The sequence below is a fragment of the Symphalangus syndactylus genome, chromosome 2, assembly GCF_028878055.3.
Source record: "Symphalangus syndactylus isolate Jambi chromosome 2, NHGRI_mSymSyn1-v2.1_pri, whole genome shotgun sequence".
NCBI lineage: Eukaryota > Metazoa > Chordata > Mammalia > Primates > Hylobatidae > Symphalangus > Symphalangus syndactylus.
In genome coordinates this window covers 73,109,749-73,133,023 of record NC_072424.2, presented here as the reverse complement: position 1 = coordinate 73,133,023, position 23,275 = coordinate 73,109,749, and the positions used below count along the sequence as shown (strand labels likewise).

General features: G+C 36.7%; 1 long non-coding RNA gene and 1 pseudogene across 1 annotated transcript in view; one reads left to right on the top strand and one right to left on the bottom strand.

The window, feature by feature from the left end:
* LOC129471006 (uncharacterized) overlaps positions 1–23,275 on the top strand; it is a 275,579-nt gene that overhangs the window by 178,155 nt on the left and 74,149 nt on the right. The window lies entirely within an intron of this gene.
* LOC129470995 (mesoderm-specific transcript homolog protein-like) lies at positions 5,562–7,816 on the bottom strand (annotated as a pseudogene).

Genomic DNA, 23,275 nt, shown 5'->3' with positions numbered 1-23,275 from the left:
TAGTTACCTCCTATGAATCTCTTTTACAGTAATACAGTGAAATACATACAGATTACTTACTACACATTTTTATGAGCCAGAGTGTAATCAATTAAACGAAGGTGCATGCTCTGCGTTCATGAACACTTCTTTTTTCTCGTCAACAGATCTGCCTCCCAAAGTACAATTTTGATTTAATTTCATTGGCATTTTAGAATGACAAAGAGCAGATTTTTTAAAATATTAACTTGTTATATACTTCTTTTTCCAATATAATTTATTACAGCATAATATAGATTTATTTACTTTTGCCAAAATAAATATTGGCAAAAATAATGGAGACTGGCTAATTAAATTAGCTTTTAAAAAGTGTTAAGTCCATTTTCATCTCAACTATTTTAGATAGGTCCATGGAAAAACCTTCAAGGCATAATAGATGAAAAATAAAGTTTTTAAGGTATAATGTATGAGAAAAATCTGTTCAACACATGGGAGATCTAACTTCATGTATTAAAAAGAAATTGACATTTTAAAATTGGTGTTTTTATGTTCCTTTCTGATTTCAATAGTGATATAGGATACAGTTTGGAGGCACAAATGCTAGAGAATTGAAGTTTTCTCTTTCTGCCAAATCTAACCTATGTATCTTAATTACTTAAATCTTATTTTACTCATATTATTTCATGTTTGAGTAAGAATGATGAGATGACCTTACTTACAGGCTGATGGTAAACTCATAAGGCACAATTTTAATTTAATTTCATCAACATTTTAGAAAGATGAAGAGCACTTCATCATTCTAAAGAATGACACTTTCTGGTGTTTGAAATAGCATACTGTGTTGTTGTTACTACATATATGCAGTTTATATAAAATATTAGGACCTTCTTTCACAGAAACTATTCACAATAGACAGGGAAACCGTTTAGAGTATGAGTCTACATTTATGTGAGATAGAAAAGGAAGCAAAATTCAACCACTTCTTGGCCTTTTGACTAAGATCAAGTGTAGAAAGCAAAATTCAGTTAATTTCAGTATAAATAAAGTTTTACCCAACTGAGTAATAAATGATTCAAAATACTTTAGCAAATATCTGTTTGCCTCAGTATAGTGAAATGGTTGGCACTATGACTGCCTTAGTTGAATATCATGAAAACAACAGCGTCATATATATTCTTCACTATGGACTTGATCATAAATTATTTAATGACATCTACCTTCTATACACTTGCTGTTGACGGTCTTACTCTTCATGAAGTTAGAAAATTATTTGGATTGAAGTAAAACAATTAAATAATCATACATGCTGTTGAGTTTATGTTAGTGACTTCAGTTATTATATGCTCCTTATGGCCCTCAGTAGTGACACTGTCAAAAGGAAGCCTCAGTTCTGCAAGACTGCGTATGCTACCATTATGATGCATTTGAATCAGAACCAGACCAACTGGCATATCATAAAGCTCAATGATAAATATAGAATAATTGTTTACAAATTTAGCTTGGCTTAACTTCAGCCACAAGTAGAATATATACACATATTTCATGACAGAAACTATGATTTAAATAGATCTTTACTAGGGTTAGAATGAAACACATTCAAGACCTCTTGATTAATTGTCTGAGGGTCAGTTCAGGTCATTCATTTACTTGTGAATTGGACTGGTCTTAGAGTAGTGAATTAGAATTTAGAGCTTTCATACAATAAATTATATTTTCATTGCAGTCTTTGTTCTTGGGGTTTCTTACTTTGTATGTATATATGTGTGTATGTGTGTATTTATATATATTTAATACAAATAAATGACAAGTAGCACATTCCTTATATGGAAAAAAGAAGTAAAAATTTTTTTAATGATTAAAAAGCTTGAATAAAGTCAACCCACATTTTTCAGTTAGGTCAGTTTTGCTATTTCTTCATTTCTACCTGGAGCTCAAGAATAAGAACTTTTGAACTGGGAATGTAGCCACCTGAGAATGCCAGTAGGGTGAATAGTTCAACAAAACTTTAATACAACATTTTGATGTATTTGGAACCAAGATCAATAAAGAACTGTTTAAAGTATTTCACTAGAGGCATTAATGGGGCTGTTATCATTGAGCAGCTTCTCTTGGTAACTCCCATAGTGCTAATAACATAACAATATAGAACAAAATCCTAATAGAATAATAATTTCAGCTAGCAACTCAGAATAGAAACTAACTTTAATTATGAGTGCTGTGGGGTCATTTGTATAAATGTTCCAAAGGAGTCAAGCGGTTGTTTGCATTAGAGTTACTAGGATTCCAGAACCTTTCAAAAAGGAAGCAATATGTCAGCTTATTTAAAACAGTGTAGCCTATATATCGATTTGGCTAACTCTCTCTTCTCTCTCAAAGCTTTGCTCAAATCTCGCCCTCATATTGAAACCAACATACCAACCTTATTTACTACTGTGCCCCCACCACCTCAAGTTCCCATAGCCCCTGGCATTCTGATTCCTCTTTCTGCTCTATTTTTTTTTCTATTTCTCCATACCACTGCAAGACTTGAATTTTCAGAAAAGTATGACTCTTGTGAAATATGGACTCTTTCAGCAAAATAAATATGGTATTTGGACACATTAACAGGATGACTGTATTCCAGACTGTAACTTAGATATCTCTAAGTAAAGCTCTTCACCTAATTCAATCTTTATCTGATTCAAATTTCTACATTGTTGCTGATTTCCTTTCCCTTTCCATGACTGTAATACATCTAGTAGTAGCTGTGACATTTTTACATCACATTGCTACATTTTAGTTATATAATATATAGTTATTACAGTAATTTTAAAATATAAAATAAATTTGTTAGTATCGAAAAATGAAACCTGTTCTCTGATGAGCCAAAGCCGTTTATTGTTAACATCTTTGTATATCTTCTTCCATTATTCTATATTAGTTATCATGTGAAATCTAACTTTATGTTGTGGATTTTTTTACATAACATTATAACACAAGTACTTCTTAAGTTAATGTGAGATCTTCAATAGCTTTATTTTATTGGCTACATCTTATCATATAAAATGTATAGGCCAAAATCGAGCCCCCCATTTAACATTCTGGTTTTCTATTTGTTCTAGGTCTGCAGTAATCTTCAGTTCTGATCCTAGGGTTATCATCATGCTCAGAGAATTTTTTGTAAACTGCAGGCCTCAAAGATTAGGCATTTAAAAAACAAGGAAAAAGAATAAGAAAATCTGTTGCCTTTTGAAAAACTCTATAATTTTTCAGAGTCTATAGAAGCTTAATTTATCTTAGCCTGTTTCTGTATATTTGTTTCTGATAATTTTCTGAATTTTTGACAGGGATTCAAATAGGGCATATTTTAACCTTTCCTTATTGCATTTTAAGGATAATACATCTCTTTTAGATAATTTTAAACATGTTTTTATATTATCGGTCATAATTGTATTACCATTCTCTGTAGTGAAAATCAGCATTATACTCATTTCATTGTTGATATATATTCCATAATCATCACAATCCCCATTGATATTTCAAAAACTTCTCCATCTAGCCACTCATTTACATGAAATCTTTCATTAACTTGTTATATAACTAAATATAGCTCACATTTTATTATTTAATTATAATGCCTCATTGTCACTTAAGTATGAGGAGAAGTAGATATAATATCCACAGTAGGTAGCATAAAACTATTAATGCATAGAAATAAATATTTTCTAGGAATCAACACAGCACTTGAAAACCCAGCAAACCTTCCTCAATCTTATTTTAGTGTTGTAGGACAATCAAGTTTCAGTCTATGTATAGATTTACAAAAAACAAAAAAAAAAAGTAAATTCTGTGAGAGAGCAGATACATTCAGGTAAAATTACCTAGCAAATCTTTTCATAGAAGTGCTTACTATGGCCCAGTTAGGAAGGGCCCATTCCATTTGCACATGACCTGTTTATACAATAGTGTCATATTACCAATGCAATTACATAGGCCTGGATGATTCATGGGACAAATTAAAGCATTGAATAAAGTGTTATTGTAGTCATTATCCTTCATTGTAAGTGAACATTTTCACAGCATTATACAAGTATTATGCATCATAACGTTAATAGGGAAACAGTATTAACCATGTTGCTGCTTTGTATACAGATTTCCTTTGGTGTTTTGAGTGGTGAAATGTGTATAATGTATTATTGAAACCTTTACTACAGAGTAATAATGTCTCATACTGTGTTTAGGATTCATGCCCAATCCCCCAGGTCACTAATTTAGAATGATTGCATTTGCTGGTATATTCCAACTCCAATCTGCCCATTGTTTTTAGAACACATGCATTATATGCAAGAGGCAGAGTCTTGCTCAATTCATGTTAGTATCTGAATGAATATGAATTAATGGAAAATATATGCCTATATTAGATATAGATCTATATGATAAATATCTTATTTAATTCTTGTTTAATGTCTACTCACTGACCACAATAGCTCTGATATCCCTTTGCTACATTCTGACTGACCTAGATCCAAGACTCTTGGTGGCAATAAAGAAATTATGCTGACAAGAGTGGTAAGGAATAAAATTTACTAGTTTGAAGACATGCATTGCAGATTTTCTGAACTTGTGTTGAAGTATCTATTATCAGTAATATCTGTAGTGAAACCATCTTAATATGTATTAAAATTTTAATAAACATCAATGCATTAAATAAATTATGTATTTATTTAATGATCTAGGTAAGGAATTGCAAAAGATGCTAATGTGTAAAGAGCATATCTAGCCACATAGAACAGCTCTCCTCTTTTTCCAATACTACTTTTTGTTTGTTTGTTTGTTTTTTGTTTTTTGACAAGATCTCAGTCACCCAGGGTGAAGTTCAGTGTTGCAATCTTGGCTAACTGGCTTACTCCAACCTCTGCCTTCTGTGCTCAAGCAGTTCTTCCACCTCAGCTTACCAAGTAGCTAGGACTACAGGCACACACCACTATACTGGGCCAATTTTTAAAATTTTTTGTAGAGACAAAGTCTCACTATATGCCTAGGCTGGTATTGATCTCCTGGGCTTCAGCGATTCTCCCTCGTCGATCTTCCAAAGTGCTGGAATTACAGACATGAGCCACCATGCTCAGCCAACTACTATTTTTCATTAGTTGCAATTGTTTATAATTCTCTTTTCCAGCTTCTTAAAAATAACAGCATTGCCTCTAACGGAAGTGAATCTGGATAGTCACTTAATAACCTGTCCAGCGATAAGTAGGCAGAAACATGCCTTGCCTTGTATTCTTGTTTTTTTTTTTTTTTAAGGACTGAACCAGAAGAATAAGCGTGGCAAAGTTGAAGATTTGCCTTTTGATTATAGAAAACTGTTTGCATGACAGCAAAAACGTATAAAGTTAAACCAAGTAGTGGTTTAAAAGAGTGAGCATGAGGTTACTAGATGAATATATTGTGCAAAGATATAGTAATTCTTATTTTGAATACTGAAGTTAAATATATTTATATATGTAATTATAATTTAATTGTATTAAATATGTATTACATAATAAAATAAATTTATGAAACATGAATTATATAGTTTTTTGTTGTTGTTTTGGTTTTTTTTGTCACAATTCATTTTTATTAATAGAAAATAAACACTTATTCCAGTTTCAAAGTTGTTATACTTGAAGTTGCTAATTTAAAAAAATGAATTTTAAATAATCACTTAATAATTCTGCTTTGACTAAGACAATGAAATGTGGCTTAAAAAAAAAAAGTATTCAGCACCATTTGCTCATAGGTCTTTCAGAGTTTGTTCTTAAAGTTTCTGGAACTTTCCTGTCTGTAAAGTACAGGAATTACTGAGCTACTTTGGAAAGCCTCTCTGTGACAGGCAATGGGGAGTTAAGCAGTCATCATAAAGGAATCAGTGTACTTTCAGCATGGTGACTTGGACTACACAACAATCCCTTCCCCTCCACAGTAGCTCAAGAGAGACATGCTTCTAACCACTGAGGTATGAGGAGTCTCAGACTGTTATTTGCTGTTAGAATTGGTCTTCCCAACTAATAACAGTACATCTCTGGCACAGATGCTATTGGTCCTTAATGTCCTGTGATTTTAGGAAATAGTTTGGATTTAGTTCAATTTATTCAGAAATCAAACATGTTTAATTAGCTTCACTACTCTGGCAGAGTAAGGGAATGCTGGTTTAGTATCTTTATAAAATATATATAATGTATAGGTAAATAATAGTCTTAAATCATACCTAAGATACTGTATCATTTAAACCAATATCTATTTTAACAAAATGTTTATAACTAAAAACAGCAGATGAAACTAAATCCAAAAGTATGACAAAGAGGACTCAGCTCTGTGTTGCTTAAAGAACTTTTAAAAGGCATGTGCCCATAACGTCATTCAAGGAGAGGGAAGGAGGCCCCCTTCTTCTCCTCCTTACTATAGAATTCCTGCTGGGGGTGGGCCAGAAATTAGCACTTCTAAATATTTCAGAGAAGTCCAAAGTGTTAAAAAAGTCTTTTATGCAAAAGAACGTCTTTGTGCATCAGTGAATAATAATGCTCATCAGAATTTCCTAGTAGCACAAAAACAAAGCCAAGTCTATACATTTGATCAGATGTCGAAGTAATGGGAGGTGGACTATTATGTCAACCTTAGTCAGAGCTCCTGCTAGCTTCTTCCTATACACTGTTCACCAATTTGAGTAAAGTGGACTTTGTCAGAGAATAATGTTTGATGGCCAGGACCTCTTTTGGGCATTTCTTCCTAAGTGGAATACAGATAAGGGAGTAGGGGAGGTAATACAGGGAAGCTACTCTTTCCAGCTCAGAAGGAGTTGATGAAGCCCATATATGCATTCAAGAAGCCCATGGGATCCTCTAGCTGTGGATAATGGCTAATGTGGTCATCCAGAATCGACACTGTGGACTGCGGCAGCATTTTCCTGTACAGCTCCAAAAACTCTGGATAGGGATTTACAGGATCCAATGGCCCGTAGATAAAATGAATGCGGATAGTTACAGAGGCAAGAGCTCCCACCCAGCGCCTTCCGAACTTCTTCCTCTGATTGATGTACTGTGAGAGACTGTCAATGGCTAAGTTCCCGTCATTGTTGCGGATCCCTGCCCACATGTCCCACAGCTCACTCTCAGAGGGCCGAGTATACGGCCCAAAGACTGGGGTGAACCTCGAGAGAATACGAAAAAGTTCATCAGTCGTGTGACGATGGGTGACAGCACACCTCCATCTTTGAGTAGCTTTTGGAGAAGGAGTGGACGGTGAGTCTCAAGAAAGATCCCTCCATTTGACAGACAGAGACTCTTTATGGTAAGCCGACCAGATCGATTCTGCTTGTACCTGTAGAGAAGCTCCTGAGCAACAATATCTCCATAGTCATGAGAAAGAAGGTTGATCCTGCGGTTCTGGAGCCCCAGATGCCGCAAAAGCGCTTCCACGATGCTGGCCTGCTCAAATATGGGACAGTGATGTGGTCTCGGTTTGTCACTGAAGCCAAAGCCTAAGAAATCAAGGGCAATCACCCGATGAAACCTCAAGGTCAGACCTTCCCAAATCTTGTACCAATCGTAGCTGGATGTTGGAAAACCGTGTAAAAGCACAACTGTCTCTGGACTTCCAACCACACCCACAGAGTCTTGGTAGAAGATAAGCAGTCCCTTGTAAGTGAAAAACTTGCCTGTAGACTTCCATGAGTGAAGGGCAGGGGAGAGCTGAGGGGGTGGGATGTGCAGGTACGCAGCAGGCAGGGGCACGGCCAGCAGCCCCACCTGGACCCACCACTCCCTCATCCTGATTCAGGTAAGACCTGGGCTACAGGACTCCATGTTTGGGAGAACCGGTTGCGCATCTTGGTTTCTAATCTCACAGAAACAATCTGTCATTCTGTGAGAGAAAGGCCAAGTGGCTGTGAGCTATTAAATGGTAGCTGTCCAAATACTATTATAGGAAAGCAGTGTTCATTCTCTCTTCTCTCCCTCAAACTTTAAAGTATCATTTTTTTAAATAAAAATGCAATGATCACTTAAAATTTAATGATAACATGAAAATAAATACAAAATTTTATCTAAAAACGTAAGATGTTTCAATACACATTTCAATATACTGGAAACTTTCCATTTTATTAAAAAAATCTGCTCTATGTTAAAAGCCTTGATTAAAGAGGAAGTTTTTATAATCAAAAACAATTTTTCTTTAGATAACATTGCGTACAATGCTATATATCTCTCTCCCCTTGGCTTCCCTGTTCCCTTATACACAACAATATTAAAATTTGTTCAATTAATAACCGTACAATGGCCTCCAAGTGTTCAAGTGAAAAGAAGAATTGCAAGTCTCTCGATTTAAATGAAAAGTTAGAAAAATTAAGCTTGGTGAACAAGATATGTTGAAAGCTGACACAGGCTAAAAACTAAGACTCTACTACCAGAAAGTTAACCAAGTTGTGAATGCAAAGAAAGAGCTCTTAAAGGAAATTAAAAGTGGTATTACAGTGAACAAGTGAGTGCTCAGAAAGTGTAGCAGCCTTGTTGCTGATATGAAGAAAGTTTTAATGGTCTGGATAGAAGATCAGACCAGCTTCAAAATTCCCCGAAGCCAAAGCCTGATCCACAGCAAGACCCTAACTCTCTTTAATTCTGTGAAAGCTAAGAGAGGTGAATAAGTGGCAGATGAAAATTTTGAATATAGCAGAGGTTAGTTCATGAGGTTGAAGGAAAGGAGCCATTTCTGTAACATAAAAGTGCAAAGTGGGCCGGGCATAGTGGCTCATACCTGTAATCCCAGCACTTTGGGAGGCCGAGGTGGGCAGATCACGACGAGGATAGGAGATCGAGACCATCCCGGCTAACACAGTGAAACCCGTCTCTACTAAAAATACAAAAAATTAGCCAGGCATGGTGGCAGGCGCCTGTAGTCCCAGCTACTCGGGAGGCTGAGGCAGGAGAATGGCGTGAACCTGGGAGGCGGAGCTTGCAGTGAGCCGAGATCACGCCACTGCACTCCAGCCTGTGCGATGAGCGAGACTCAGTCTCAAAAAAAAAAAAAAAAAAAAGTGCAAAGTGAAGTGCTGATGTGGAAGTTTCAGCCAGTTTTCTAGATGGTCTAGCTAAGATGATGGATGAAAGTGGCTACACTAAATGAGAGATTTTAAATATAGACTACACAGCCTTTTATTGGAAGAAGATTCCATCTAGGACTTTATAGCTAGAGAGAAGTCGATGCCTGGCTTCAAACCTTCAAACCTTTGAAGGACAGGCTAACTCTTTTTAGGAGCTAATGATTCTGGTGACTAAGTTGAAGTCAGTGCTCATTTACCATTTTAAAAATCCTACGGCCCTTTAATACTGTTAAATCTGCTCTTCCTATGCCCTACAAATGGAACAAGTCTAGATAATGGCATATCTGTTTATAGCATGTTTTACTAGATATTTAAGTCCACTGTTGAGACCTACTGCTCAGAAAAAAGGTGCCTTTCAAAATATGACTGCTCATTGAAAATGTACCTGTTTACCCAAGAGCTCCAATGGAGATGTAAAAAGAGATTAAAGGTTTTTTTTTTCATGCCTCTTAACACTCTGCAGCCCGTGGATCAAGAAGTAATTTTGACTTTCAAGTCTTATTATATAAGAAATACATTTCACAAGGCTATAGCTGCCGTAGATAGTGATTCTTCTGACAGATCTGAGCAAAGTAAATTGAAAATCTTTTGGAAAGGATTCACCATACTAGATGCCATAAAGAACACTTGTGATTCAAGGGAGAAGGTCAAAATATAAACATTAACGGAAATGTGAAAGAAATTGATTTTACCTTTCATGGATGGCTCTGAGGGGTTCAAGACTTCAGTGTAGGAAGTCACTGCAAATGTGGTAAAAATTGCAAGAGAAGTAGAATTACAAGTGGGGCCTGATGTGACTGAATTGTTACACTATCATGAAAAAACTTTAACAGAGGGGTTGCTTTTTATGGATGAGCAAAGAGCATGGTTCTTTTGAGCTGAATTCTAGTTCTGGTGAAGGTGCTGTGAACATTGTTGAAATGACAACAATTTATAAAGCAGTGGCAGGGTTTAAGAAGATTTACTCTGATTTTGAAAGAAGTTCTACTTTGGGTAAAATGCTATCAAACAGCATCTTAGGCTACAGAGAAATCCTTTGTGAAACAGAATCAATAAGTGTGGTAAATTTCATAATCTTAAAAAATTGCCACAACTATCCCAACTTTCAGCGACCACCATGCTGATCAGTCAGCAACCACCAACATCGAGGCAAGACTGTCTACCAGCAAAAAGATTATGACTCTGAAGGCTCAGAAGATTGTTAGAATTTTTTAGCAATAACATATTTTTAAATTAAGGTGTGTACATTGACCTTTAGGCATAATGCTATTGCACACTTAATAGACTATAGTATAGTGTAAGCCTAACTTTTGTACGCATTGGGAAACCCAAAAATTTGTGAGTCATTTTATTATGGCAGTCTGGGACCAAACCTGCAATATCTCCAAGGTCCGTGTGAATTTACAAATACATACATATATACATAAGTGCATATAGATGTAAATAGATACATATACATAGGCACAAATAACTGTGTCTATATATGTATAAATATAAATGTGTATTTTTATAATATAAATATAATATAAAAATTTGTGATTCACTTTATTATGGCAGTGTGGAACCAAACCTGCAGTATCTCCAAGGTCTGTCTGAACTTACAAATATGTACATATATAAATAAGTGCATATATACATAAATAGGCATATATACATATGTAAAAATATCTGTTTGCATATGTTTATATAAATATACAAATATATTTTTTAGAATATAAATATAAAAATTTGTGGGTCACTTTATTTCAGCAGTCTTGAACCGAAACTGCAATATCTTCAGGGTCAGTGAACTTACAGAAATATACATATAAAAATAAGTGCATATATACGTAAATAGATACATACACATATGTACAAATATGTACATATGTGTATGTATCTATTTACGTATATATGCATATATATATATATAGAGAGAGAGAGAGAGAGAGAAATGGTGGTGAGCTGTCTATAGAAAAGTAGAAAGGCCATTCAGAAACACCTGTTTCTGCTATCACAGGGTCCAGATTTACCATGAAAGCAGCTTACTGGGGCTTCTTAGTGGTGAACAGAAAGAAGGAATGACTGCAGTCTGATCTGAGGCACCATACAGAATCACCCTTTTATCTAACTTTGTATTTGACTTGTTTCTTTCTCCCCTTGGCAACTCTTTCCTAATGGAACTTTTCATTAGCATTTGCTTTGGAATAAAAAGAGCTTAACTCACCGAAGCTATTGTATTGTGTTCTTAAGTTAGAGTATGTTTGTATTTACAGTCTTCTACCTTAAGCATAGACATGCCAGTAACAATGTGATATGACTTCCTCATCTCGATTTCAGTTTACAGCTGAGATGTATGCAAATGAATATAATATTATATGTGTAATACACACGAATATAATATTATATATGTGTGTAATACACACATATATAATGAAATTTCTATTTTATGTCAAGTATTTTGATATTCTGATTTTCTATATATTAAAATTATTTGTAAAACCTGACAAATATTTTTAAAAGGTATGACTACTGGAAATTTCTGTGTTCTTTTTATTTTAGAGGATTAGTGTTCTTTAGCAAATCTATAAAATAAAATATATTTTTATACAATAAAACATTTCTAACTTACTATTTTTTTTAGAGATAGGGTCTCACTCTGTCCCCCAAGCTGGAGTACAATAGTGTGATCACAGCTCATGGCAACCTCAACCTCCCGGCTGGGCTCAAGGAATTCTCCTACCTCAGCCTTCGAGTAACTAGGACTACAGGAGTGCACCATACATGCCTGGCTAGTTTTCTTTCTTTTTTTTTCTTTCTTTCTTTGTAAAGATGGAGTCTTGCTATGTTGACCAGCCTGGTCTTCAACTCCTGAACTCAACAAGCCTTATGCCTTGGCCTCCCACAGTGCTGGGATTACAGGTGCAAGCCACTATACACGGCTGTAATTTTCATTTTAAATAACAAATGAAAATTATAAAAATACTTCAAACTAGTGTAATAAATGTTTCTCCTGACTTGTAGTTCTGGGATATCAATTATTTGTTTCTGTATTTCCTATGACATTCAAAGTCCTACTGAAATGAGCAAGAAAATATTAAAATATTTTAAAAATTGATCAGTATCCCCTGATAGTAAAGGTGTCAGTACATACCACCTTGAAAATAATAGTAATGGAGGCCAGGTGCAGTGGCTCACGCCTGTAATCTCAGCACTCTGGGAGGCCGAGGCAGGTGGATCACGAGGAGATCGAGACCTAGAGATCCTGGCTAACACGGTGAAAACCCGTCTCTACTAAAAATACAAAAAAATTAGCCAGGCATAGTGGCGGGCACCTTTAGTCCCAGCTACTCAGGAGGCTGAGGCAGGAGAATAGCGTGAACCCGGGAAGCGGAGCTTGCAGTGAGCTGAGATAGCACCACTGCACTCCAGCCTGGGCGACAGAGCGAGACTCCATCTCAAAAAAAAAAAAAAAAGAAAAAAGAAAATAATAGTAATGGAAATGTAAATTGATATGTCAATTTAAAAGAACAATTTAACAATATGTATACAAATTAAGAACAAAATAGAAATGTGTAAATATGTATGCCCTAAGATGTTTACACGTAATTTCTGCAACAGTAAAAAAGCAATTGCAGGCAGAAAAAAATGCTTGTCAGATTGATCAAATAATCTATGCTTTAAATGTACACTAAATTGCTTTAAAAATATAGTGAATGAAGGCAGTAGTAAACTATTCAGCCATTAAAATATTCAAAGCATATGTATTAAGTTAAATAAGAACTGTAGCATGTGTGTATATGTGCCTTTGTGTTTATGAGTTCAAAAGTACATGCCCAAATTAATTTGTTTTAGGAGTTAAAGAGGTAAGTTACAGGGTAAGATTATGAGTGGTCTTAAACTTCTATACTTATTTTCAATGAATAAACACATATTAATTGTACTAGAATCAAAAAGAAATGAGTTTCCAGTTTTAAAATATGGATACATAAACAATTTAATATTGTAGATAAGATGCATTTATTCATTTAATTTATTCATAATTCTATTACCAATATTTCTTGCCTGTTTGAGACAAGACCAGTATAGGTCACAGGATCAAGAAGTAGGACACTGATAAGAATGAATTAGAGAAATTGGGGTTAGATAAGGTCATCTTGCACTGGAGATTTGTAGAGGTTAGCTGTGGTTATAAAGGGCAAACATGGAGTTTCTTGTTTTTCATAAATACCTTCTGAGAATGTCTTTTATCGATTTATTCCTTGGTCTTATGTTAATTCTTTAGCTTTATCAGAAGTACTTAATCTCTGTGTTCAAACAGTTTGAAGGCATGGGTTATTCAGCATACAGTGTTCTGGTCAGCCAGGTGAGGAAATACAGAAGGCAGAGGAAGTTATGATCTATGGTTAGCTTCCTTGGAGGGCAGCTGCCTTGATGAATTATGTTTTCTAGATCTTTAGGACCAATTTCTTAATAGTTTCTGTGAATATCAAAGTGCCCTTCCTTATACATACCAAGCAAATTCTCTAGGGGCTCCAGAGAAGTACTGCTACAGCTGCATTTTCTTCTAGGCAGTAGGACTTGTAGCCAGGGACAACTTAGCACTCTAAAACTGGGTCCACACCCTGTTGCTGGGTGCTCCAGCCTGCTCGCTCTCCTGATATTGTGGTGCATGAAGGCTCTCTCAGCTCTACCCTTAGGCAGAAATCCAGGCATTTGGAGCACCCACTTGCCTGGTTCAGCAGCCTGAGCTGTCTCATGCTTCCTTGACATAGATCTTGGTGCAGCTGGGCTCTATCTGCTCCATGCCCAGGTAGATTTCCAGGCATTTGGAGCACCCACTTGCCTGGTTCAGCAGCCTGAGCTCCCAGACCCTTCCTGGACAGAGACTATGATGCAGGGAGGCCCTCTCTGTTCTACACACAGGCAAATCTAGAGTCATTCAGAGCACCTACTTGCCTGATTCAGCAGTGTGAGTCACCCCACCTCTCCTGTGCAGAGATCTTGGTGCAGGGGGCCCTCTCTGCTCCATGCCCAGGCAAATCTCCAGGCATCTGTAGCACCAACTCTCTGGATTGAGAGTATAGGTCACCCCCTCCCTTTGCAGAGAACTTGGGAATGAGGAGGATTCCCTGCTTCACACCTCTGGGTGCTGCCCACTGGTGGTTTCCTACTATTAATAGATTTTCTCTTGGTGCTGGTACCTGTGCCTACCATCAGGGAACCTGTAGAGGGACCTACCCAGTCTGGCCCTGCCCTTCATGGTTCCTACGCCACAGGGCTGAACAAGGAGCTCAGACCACTATACATTCCACAAGTCAGCCCATTACCTTAAGCAAAAGAGCTTCTGCTAGTAAACAAGGATCAAGGATATACCCAGACACGTTGGCTGCAGCCAGCTTTCTGCAGGTTTCTAGGTTGCACTCCACAACCCAATGTAAAACCTGCTAAAAGAAGTGCATAGGGCTACAGAAGCAAAGCCAAAAGACCTTACCCGGTATTCTCTATAGTCACACCCCTGAGGGAGGGGAGAGAAAGGAATAATAATAATACTAATGATAATAATAATACAGGGAAAGAAAGAAAAATCTTACCCACAGGAAAATAATTACAAAATTTAGAAGTGCCAGCATCTCAATATGAGAAGTAACCAGTGTAAGAATTCTGGCACCATGAACAATCTGAATGTAGTGACCACCACAGGATTGCACTAGCTCTCTAGTAATGGTCCTTGACTGAAATAGAAACTTAGAAATGACAGATAAAGAATTCAAAGCATGGACCAAGCACAGTAGCTCACGTCTGTAATCCCAGCACTTTGGGAGGCTGAGGTGGGATGATTACTTGAGGTCAGGAGTTCAAGATCAGCCTGGACAACATAGTGAAACCCCATCTCTACTAAAGATACACAAGTTAGCTGGGCGTGATGTGTAGTCCCAGCAACTCATGAGGCCGAGACAGGAGAATTGCTTGAGCCCAGGAGGTGCAGGTTGCAGTGAGCCAAGATCACCACTAAACTCCAGCCTGGGTAACAGAGCAAGACTCTGTCTAAAAAAATAAAAAAATAAAATAATTAAATAAATAATAAAAAAAATGAAAGCATGGATTGCAAGGTAGCTCAATGAAATCCGAGACTAGGTTACAAATTAAGACAAAGAAACGTCTAAAGGAATCCAGGAAATGAAAAAAGAGATAACCATGCTAAAAAGAAATCAATCAGACCTTCTGAAATTAAAAATCTCACTTAACAAATTTCAAAATAAAATTGGAAGCTTTACCAATAGACTGGAACAAGCATAAGAAGAAATTTCAGAGCTTGAAGACTGGTCTTTTTAGCTGTCAGACAAAAATGAAAAAAATGAATTATAAAACATGAACTGCCTTTGAGATATATGAGGTTATATAAAGCAACAAAATCTGTGAATTATTGGCAATCCCGAAAGAGAATGAGATAAAATAAACAATCTGGAAAATATAAATGAGAGAATAATTTAACAAAATTGTCCTGATTTTGCTAGAGAAGTAGACATTCAGATATGAGAAATCCAGAGAACATCTGCCAGATACTTTATAAAATGAACATCACAAAGACATATAGTCACTAGACTCTCCACGTGCTAAGGAAAAACTCTTTTTTTTTTTTTATTATACTTTAGGTTTTAGGGTACATGTGCACAATGTGCAGGTTTGTTACATATGTATCCATGTGCCATGTTGATTTCCTGCACCCATTAACTCGTCATTTAGCATTAGGTATATCTCCAGATGCTGTCCCTCCCCCCTCCCCCAACCCCACAACAGTCCCCGGAGTGTGATGTTCCCCTTCCTGTGTCCATGAGTTCTCATTGTTCAATTCCCACCTATGAGTGAGAACATGCAGTGTTTGGTTTTTTGTCCTTGCGATAGTTTACTGAGAATGATGTTTTCCAGTTTCATCCATGTCCCTACAAAGGACATGAACTCATCATTTTTTATGGCTGCATAGTATTCCATGGTGTATATGTGCCACATTTTCTTAATCCAGTCTATCGTTGTTGGACATTTGGGTTGGTTCCAACTCTTTGCTATTGTGAATAGTGCCGCAATAAACATATGTGTGCATGTGTCTTTATAGCAGCATGACTTATAGTCCTTTGGGTATATACCCAGTAATGGGATGGCTGGGTCAAATGGTATTTCTAGTTCTAGATCCCTGAGGAATCGCCACACTGACTTCCACAATGGTTGAACTAGTGCAAAAATCCTTAATAAAATATCAGAAAACTGAATTCAAGAGCACATAAAAAAGTAAATTCACCATGATGAAGTAGGCTTTGTTTCTGGGATGCAAGGTTGTTTCAACACATGCAAATTAATAAGTGTGATTCACCACATGAATAGAATTAAACACAAAAACCATCTGTTTATCTTAATAGATGTGGCAAAAGCTTTCAATAAAATTCAACATCCCTTCATGAAAATAAAAACCCTTAAGAAACTGGACATTGACGAAACATACCTCAAAATAATAAGAGCCATCTGTGGCAAACCCACTGCCAACATCACTAATTGGCAAAAACTGTAAGCATTCTCCTTTAGAACTTAAACAAGACAAAGATGCCCACTCCCACCACTCCTATTCAACATAGTATTCCAAGCACTTTGGGAGGCTGAGGTGGGCAGATCACGAGGTCAGGAGTTCGAGACGAGTCTGGCCAAGATGGTGAAACCCCGTCTCTACTAAAAATACAAAAATTAGCTGGATGTGGTGGCATACGCCTGTAGTCCCAGCTACTTGGGAGGCTGAGGCAGGAGAATCCTTTGAACCCAGGAGGCGGAGGTTGCGGTGAGCTGAGATCATGCCATTGCACTCCAGCCTGGGCGACAAAAGGGAAACTCCATCTAAAAAAAAAAAAAACATAGTATTGAAAGTGCTAGCCAGAGAAATCAGGCAAGAAAAAGAAATAAATGGAATCCAAATAGGATAAGAGAAATTCAAACTATCTCTCTTCACTAACAATAATTCTATACTTTGAAAACCATAAGGACTCTGCCAGAAGACTATTAGAACTGATAAACAATTTTAGCAAAGTTTCAGGATAAAAAAAAATACAAAAGTAAGTAAAATTTCTATACAGCAGTAACAGTTGGTATAGTTTGTATTTTTATCCCCACCCATATCACATATTTAATTGTAATACTCAGTATTAGAGGTGAGGCCTTGTGGCAAGTAATTGGATCATGGGGTTGAAGTTTTCATAAATGTTTGAGCATTGTCTCCTTGAAACTGTCCTCATGGTAGTGAGTGAGTTATTGTGAGATCTGATGATTTAAAAATGTGTGGCACCTCAATCTCCCCTCCTTTCTTTCACTTACTCCTGCTTTGCCTTCCGCTATGATTAAAAGCTCCCTGAGGCCTCCCCAGAAGCTGAGCAGGTGCTAACACCATACTTCCTGCAAAGCCTGAAAAACTGTGAGCCAATTAAACCTCCCTCTTTTTAAAATAAATTACCCAGTCTCAGGTATTTCTTTATAGCAATGAAAGAATGGCTTAATACAGAAAATTGGTATCAAGGAGCTGGGCATTGCTATAAAAATACCTGAAAATGTGGAAGTGACTTTGGAACTGAGGAACAGGCATAAATTGGAAAGGTTTGGAGGACTTAGAATAAGACAGGAAGGTAAGGAAAAGTTGGAACTTCTTAAAGACTGGTTAAATGGATGTGACCTAAATGCTGATAGTAACGTGGACAGTGTTCAGGCTGATGAGGTCTTAGATGGAAATGACAAACTTATTGGAAACTGGAGCAAAGGTCATATTTGTTATGCTTTAGCAGAGAACTTGGTTGCATTTTTTTTCACACCCTAGGGATCTGTGGAAGTTTGAACTTGAGAATGTATTTGGCAGAAAAATGTGCTAAGCAGCAAAGCATTCAAGAGGTAGTCTGGCTGCTTCTAAGAGCTTATGCTCACCTGTGGGAGCAAAGAAAACACTTAAAGTTGGACTTTATATTTAAAAGGGAAGCAGAGTACAAACGTTTGTAAAATTTGCAGCCTAGCAATATGCCAGAGAAAGAAAAAGCTTTTTGGGAAGAGGAATTTAAGCAGGCTATGGGGCAACCATTTGCTAGAGAGGTTTGCATAAGTAAAGTGGAGCCAAGTGCTGATATCCAAGAAAATGGGAAAAAAGGGACTTGGAGGCATTTCAGAGATCTTCACAGCAGCCCCTTCCATCATAAGCCTTGAGGCCTAGGAAGACTGATTGGTTTTGTGTGCTGGGCCCATGGCCCCACTGCCCTAAATAGCTTTGGGACACTGCTTCCTGTAACTTGGCTGCTCTGGCTCCAGCCTAGGCTCAAAGTACCCCAGATACTGCTTGTGTTGCTGCCCTAGAGAACACACATTATCATAAGCTTGGTGGCTACCATATGGTGTTAAGCCTGTGGTTGCACAGAGTGCAAGAGTGGTTGAGGTTTGGTACTCTTTGCCTAGATTTCAAAAGATGTATGGAAAAACCTGAGTACCCAGGAAGAAGTCTGCTGTGGGGGCAGAGTGCTCACAGAGAACGTCAACTAGGGCAGTGCCAAGGGGAAATGTGGAGTTGGAGCCCCCACACAGAGCCCCCACTAAGGTACTGCATAGTGGAGCTATGCAAAGGGGGGGCCACTGTCTTCCACGTCAGAGAATGGTAGATCCATCAGCCGCTTGCACCCTGCACCTGGAAAAGTCGCAAACTATCAACACTAACATGTGAGAGCAGCCTTGAGGGCCAAACACTGCAAAACTATAGGGGTGGAGCTGCCAAAGGCTTTGGGAGCCTACCTCCTGCAGCAGTGTGTCCCAGATATGAGACCTGGAGTCAAAGGAGATTATTTCGGAGCTTTATAATGGGTGCAGCTGGAGGCCATAATCCTAAGCAAATTAACACAGGAATAGAAAACAAATTACCACATTTTATCTCTTATAAGTGGGAACTAAATTTTGGGTCCTCATGAACATGAAGATGGCAACAGTAGACACTGGAGCCTACTATGGGAGGAGGAATGGAGTGGGATAAAGTTTAACCATAGTACCCAACCATGTTTTCAAACTATAGATATGATTTTTCAAATATTTTTAAATTGTGTAGAGCAATACCCAAAACAATAATTGTGTTTTTAAATGCAAATACAGTTGGTTCCTTTTTTTTCTTTTTTCTTTTTCTTTTTTTTTTTTTTGAGACAGAATCTCTTTCTGTCACCCAGGCTGGAGTGCAGTGGCATGATCTTGGCTCACTGAAACCTCTGCCTCCTGAGTTCAAGGGATTCTCCTGCCTCTGCTTCCTGAGTAGCTGGGATTGCAGGCATGCACCACTGCACCTGGCTAATTTTTGTATTTTTAGTAGAGACAAAGTTTCACCATGTTGGCCAGGGTGGTCTTGAACTCCTGACCTCAGGTGATCTGCCAGCCTCGGCCTCCCAAAATACTAGATTACAGGTGTAAGCCACCGCACCCGGCTTGATTCTTAAAAATACAGGTTTGAACTGGGTAGGTCTAATTATACGTGGATTTTCTTTTGTCTTTGCCACCCTGAGACAGCAAGAACAACCCCTCATCTTACTCCTTCTCTTTAGCCTAGTCAATGTGAAGATGACAAAGATGAAGACCTTTATAATTATCCTCTTTCACTTAATGATTACTAAATATATTTATCTTCTTCATGATTTTCTTAATAACATTTTATTTATCTTTATGTAAGAATGAAATATGTAATATATATAATATAAAAAGTGTAATAACTGATTAAATTATTGGCAAGGCTTTCAGTCAACAATAACGATATGTAGTTAAGTTTTTGAGGAGTCCAAAGATTTTTGACTGTGGAGGGTGTTGGTGCCCCTAACCTCCATGTTGTTCAAGGGTCAATTGTGAAATGCTTTCAGTGAAATTTGTTTTGCCAGCTACTTTGTGATGTTAATCTGTCCTTAGAAGTATCAAAATTCAAGGTCATGAGGTTGTTATTTATAAGAGATAATGATAGAATTTTCTTAACTGTATCTGTTTCTTTAATTATGTAATACATTACTCAGCTTATTATTTATGCAGTGTTAGACAATACAGATTATTTTACATAAAGCCATTTTATTACTGTGAGAAAGTGTTTTAATTATGGAATTAAACTGAATTTTCTCATGTATGTATAGAATATTGGACAGCACTACCATTAGAGAAACACATAATGGAAACCACTCCCTGCTATCAGTAATTCCAAAAGGGTGAAGGGTATAATGAGGCACATCAGGCTCCCCTTCCCACAATGGCCTGAACTAGTTTTTCAGGTTAACTTTGCAGTGCTCTTGGCTAAGAGGAGAGATACATTCAGATGGTTGGGGGGCTTAGAATTTTATTTTTGGTTTACGATTAGAACCTATAACTTTGATGTACTGTTCAGTAAATGGTAGCATGAGTGACTTAAATAAAAATTAGCTTCCAATATGTATCAATATTAATTAAAAAAGTAAATTTGTCATTGGGAAATTTGGTTATATTTCAATTAGCCTTAAAAACAACTATCACAAATCACTAGTTTGAATTATCATTACTATTTTACCATCTACTACTACATGAAATCCAAAGCCCTTTTAACAAAAGGACTTAACTCCACATTACTATTGCTTTTGATGAACCCAAAGAGTATTATATATTGCAGAAATAGAATTTGAGAAATATTGCTATGAGTGAATTCCTAATCTGATAAAGAGAGCATAAACATTACTACATCTTCTTAAGTAACAGGAAATATGGATGAAATACATGGAATTCTGCCCTAAGACTTTATATTGCTTTCACAAAAGGCATTTAAGTTTAGCTACTCTGATATTAAAGTGTTAAACAAATTTGAACATATACATGTGTTTATCTTAAGTTAAAATGAAATTTATACTAACTAAAAGCATTTTGGTTTATACTTTTGGAAATTGGATAGAAAATTATTTATTGAGAGGTAATATTACTTTACTGGTTCCCTGTATTTATACATCTGGCAGTTCCTTCTCACTGAATCTTAGCTGGCTCATGACCTTCTTTAACACAAGGCATAAGAATCACAGGCGCACCCATTCAAGATCTAAGCTTTAAGGAAGCTTGTTAGATTATAGTTTTTGTGGTCTAGGGAATTCTAGCCACCATGTAATAAGTCTGACTACCCCAAGGCCCCATGCCCCATGCTACAAGCAGTCCAGCTTGCCCAAGTGGAGATACCACAAAAAGGATAACCTAAATTCCTAGACAGCAGCCTCAGCTGAATCCCCAGTTGGCAGCCTGCACTGACGTTCCAGAGAGGCCACATTAGAGGTGGCCTGTTGACCTCAGTAAAGTCAACCTGTTGATGCCATGTGGAGCACAGCTGTTGATGTCCAAATTGTAAAACTGGAAGGAAACAAATTAAAAGTTGTACTGTTAGCCACCAAGTTTTATAAACCAAAAATAAAGTTCTAAGTCCCCCAACCAATTGAGTGTGTGGACCCTCCTCTCAGCTGAGGGCATTCCAAAGATAACCTGAAAAACTAGTTCAGGCCATGATGGGAAAGAGGTGGTCATGCAGGCCTCATTATACTCTCCTCCTTTTGGAATTAATGAAAAACTGACCAGCATTAACTTAAAAACAGACCCTAAGACTGATGAAACAGACTCTTTGTAGGAATAAGATACCAACATGACAGATAGTAGGTCCTGAAATAATTCAACATTTTTTACCTCAAAATATATTTTTTGCTTATTTTGAAATAACCCCGCAAAGCTGTCTCTTGTGGCAGAAAATCCATATTCTCTAAAGTTGCCTCTTCTCTTTCTAAGTCTTTTTCCCGATCCAGGAGAGAATTAGTTATGAGTCTGGTACCTTTTTAAGTCTGGTAAAAAATATTTACAATCTATTCTCTCCAAAGCCTGTTACCTAGATGCTTCATCTGCATGATTAAAAAAAAAAGCCTTAGTTTCTACAACCCTTTAGCTTACCCCCAGACACTTCTTTTTATTGATTACAGGGCTTTAGATAATAACAATTCTTTCAACCAATTGTCAATCAGAAAATCTTTGAATTTATCTATGATCTGGAAGCCCCATTTCAAATTATCCTGCCTTTCCAGAATAAACCAATGTGCATCTTACATGTATTGATTGATGGCTTATGCCTTCCTAAAAAATATAAAACCAAGCTGTCACCCAACCACCTTGGGCACATGCACTCATGAACTCCTGGGGCTATGTAGCAAGTCATAGTCCTCATATTTGGCTCAAAATAAATCTCTTCAAATATTTTACAGTTTGACTGTTTTCATCAACAGTTTTGAAGCACTTTCTTATGCAGCGTTAGATAACTAAAAGAGATTATTCCGTATTCATGTATTTTAATTATCATTCGATGACTGCTAGAGATACTGTGATTTCTTTTGAAATGTATTTTAAAAGTACGTTTGTGAAATTCTCAAGTAGTGAGGCCAAGTATATTTTGTTATTACACCTTGCTGTGAGATTTATGTCTAATCACAATTTTAAATGTATATAGTAATTGATAGTTGTATGAATAGAACACTGAAGTAAGAGCTCGCTTCTTTAATTATCAGTTTGATATACAGCATAATTAACTAAGTGGTAGCAGTAAAATTACATAGCCATGTAATAATTCATTTTGTATTCATGCACCATGTCCAATTTTTTCTATGTTAAACTATAACCTGCATCTTATCATTCACATTATTAATTTGTACAAACAGATGCCCATTTTATTTTATTTCTTAATTACATGAGGGATCTGGCATGATTATTTATGCAACTACATTAATAAGGTATAGCATCAGAATATTGTTGGTGAAAAGGAACAAAATATCCACTCAAAATATTTTAAAATAAAGATTGATACTTGAAAGTAAATATATCAAAATAGATGATTAAATTGCACCAGTATTAAAAAGTGAATTATAGAATATATTCCCATAAATATTGGAGAAATTAAAAGAATAGTAAGAACTAAAGAACTGTTTATAATGTTTATATAACCACTTGAAGGACATATTTGTGTGGGGTGGTATAAGAGACATTATAATCAGCCAACTGTTCCCTAATGACCAGTCTGTCCTGTTTTGAACGTGGATGTACTGATGAGTAGATTATCTGATCATACAAATTATCTACTTCCTTTAGAATTTAAAGAACTAAGTTTGTAAAGATGGAAGGAAATAATGAATAGAA